The sequence below is a fragment of the Nicotiana tomentosiformis genome, chromosome 2, assembly GCF_000390325.3.
Source record: "Nicotiana tomentosiformis chromosome 2, ASM39032v3, whole genome shotgun sequence".
NCBI lineage: Eukaryota > Viridiplantae > Streptophyta > Magnoliopsida > Solanales > Solanaceae > Nicotiana > Nicotiana tomentosiformis.
In genome coordinates this window covers 145,478,916-145,482,120 of record NC_090813.1, presented here as the reverse complement: position 1 = coordinate 145,482,120, position 3,205 = coordinate 145,478,916, and positions in this window count along the sequence as shown.

The following is a 3,205-nucleotide window of genomic DNA, read 5'->3' as shown; positions in this document are numbered from 1 at the left end:
GGTGCTTCTATGTGTGTGTAGTCCAATACTGCCATAGCATGTGGACAAGGAATCTCATCCACTTGAAATCGTTTGCACGAGCATTCCCTTTTTTTGCATGCAGACTATGTTCCGCCTTTGTTCAGTATCCATTACTACATATACATAATCGGTTGAAGGCCTCACCTAAATTTAAATAGATATCATTAGTAAAATAGGGATATGACAAGTATTAATGCATTTTTGTCAAAGTATGTTATTCAGGCATATGAAGTAAGATATGATAAAAGAATATTTACCGTCATCTTCTCCGACAAACTGCTATTTTCCTTCAGTACTTCGTTATATTTTTTTCCTAGGCCAGTAAATGTACTCATTGCAGTTCTTCTATTTGTATTATTTCATTCCATAACCAAATTCATCATGTAATCTAGCAAACTCATGATTGGTACCTTTCTTACCTCTATGTTTCTTGCATTGAGTGACTCGACAATATTTGAAGTCATCACCATGGATCTATTAATAGTGAAATGCGCTATGGACCATTTTTCATAACCAACTTGAAACAGGTAACCTCTTACCCTCTTATCAATGTTGTCCATTTCTTACACGAGGTGATTAAAATATTCAATTTTATATGCTCTGGCCATTGCAAAAAATACTTCCCTCAGTCGATCACGGTTCTTCTTGAACTGCTTCTTTATATTATTCCAATGATGGAAGATGCATAGACAGTGAGATACCTCTGGATATACAATCGAAGCACCCCTCAATATGCTTGCATGATGATCGGATACGATGCACCTCCTTTCCCTTTCCCTAAAAGCCTGTCTAAATATTTCAAAAAACCATTCCCAGGAAGCATCATATTCAGAATCGACAACAACATATGCTAGTGGAAAAATTTTACCTGGTTAAGCAAATAAGAAAGCATCCACATGTTATTTTTGTTATACACGGATAAGAACTAATATACCATATATAATTATTATACGAGACTGTGACATATTCACCTGCCGCATCTTGTGCGCTAGCTGTTAACATTGTCTCCCTGTGCGATGATTTAAGGAATGTCCCGTCAACCACTACATTATGGTAGCAGTATTTCCATCCTATGATTGATGCATTTAGTACGACAAAAACATACATGAAGCACTCGTCCTCTAATTTATGTAACATTGTGACAGAACCAGGATTTGTCATATTCATCATATACAAGTGACCTGGCAGTTTACTATAAGATTCATGTGGTATCCCTCTTAGCAGTTCAAGCACCTTTTCTTTTGTTCTATAAACTTTTACATAACTCATATTAATCCCATATTGTTATTTCATGTCGTTCATGATGTCTTCCGGAGTGTATATTGTTTTGGATTGGCATATTTATTGCAAATCATTTTTGCAATGGCTGACGAAGTAGCATGACGTTGTGAAAATAGTTTACTCGTCTTTGGGCAAGTGTGAATATCATTGAACCGTCTAACCTTGAAGACATTTGATTTGTGTAGACTTAAAAATCTAAGACTCCATTTGCAACTTTCATCCACGCATGTAAGACAATACCTATTTAAAATATAGTGTTATGATAATGCACTTCTTCAGATATTTACACTTGTGTCTCAAATAAACAACCAATATACATATGCAATCTCATTATACAATAATTATATATTTTTTATACAAGTAGTATACACAAAATTATAGAGAAGTACAATCTTATACGTAGAAATCATACCTTATTGTAGACGATCTATCCACTATAAATTGACATTTTTCTCATATTGTGTAGTGCTTTATTATAGTAATGAGTGTATCTTTGTCCCAATACAACTAACCTTCTGCAATTTCTTCATGTTGTGGATTGTCTATTATACAATTCCCCTTCATTATCTCAATTTTGTCTTCTTTTCCATGATTGTCCATCATCTCAACAATATTAGTTCTGTGTACTTCTATGTTCTGACATTGTAAACCAGTTGAAGTTGTTGCGAGTAAGTTACCACCCAAGTATGAACTTGAATATGAGCATTCAGCACTTGAATACACCGTTTTCAACATTATGCATAATGGATATTCAGTGATATCCAGGTTTTTCTTTTTCATCTCCATATACAAGCGCACACTCATATCATTATATATTGGAATTGCTATATAGTCATCCTTCACTGTATATTTTATCTCCACCGCACTTGCAATTGAATCTCTACCCAATTGCTTGTATATCTCATCAACAAAATACTCATAGCTACAGTCCGAATTGATCAACACGCCATTAACAAGAAAATTAATAAATTTACTCACTTACCTACCCACCACTGTGTTGAAGTAAAATCGGAATCAAAATTATAACAGTAGTTCCAATATTCACAATCTCCATAGACATTAGTTGGGTTTGTCGATTTTGTATGAATTTCAAAATTTAAGAACGAAATCTCAACTATATTAAGCTGACTGTAGGCCGCAATTGTGCAAAAAATTTGAATTTTAGCGTGAATGTTTTAGAGCTCTGCTATGGGTTTACTCATCAGAAACCCTAGAATTTTTTTGACAATGTGAATAATTTGGCGACTTTTATACTGTTTCGGGGTTGAAGATTCCATACTGAACGCGTGAATTTAGGATACAAAATCGATTAGGAGTGATTTCCTTTTGTTTGCATTGAACGTATGGTTTCAGATTTTTCAATTGCTAGCCTTTATTATTGTTTTTAGGTTGTGACTTGTATGAGGTTATTTTGTGGCTATCAGGTGATATAAGTTTGGCACTAGTGGCTACAAATGAACTTTTCTCAAATATTAACCGGTTCACTCATTTTTGGGTGGTTATTAGCGTTTAGCCATCTTTTTAAATGTATTAGCAAACTAGCTATTGGTCCGATTAAATTGACGTTTGTTCCTAACTAAAACACATAATAAACTTCAGCAATCAGTGCTGAAGTTTGTTGGTGGAGCTTGAAATTCTCCTATATGTGAAACCCCAGTATAATATACTGAGTTTCAAAACTTTAATAGGTAAAAACCTAGCATATAGTGTTGGAGTTTAGAACTTTTAAAAGTAAAAATCCAACATATTGTATTGGAGTTTAGAACTTTTAAAGTTAAAACTCCAATGCTGATTTTATTAACTTGTAAAGGTAAAAATATTCGACTCGCGTATACGGAACCCTTTCATTGTTAATAGGGATGGAGTATTATATTTTTTGGACAAAAATTTATCTGCATCCTGT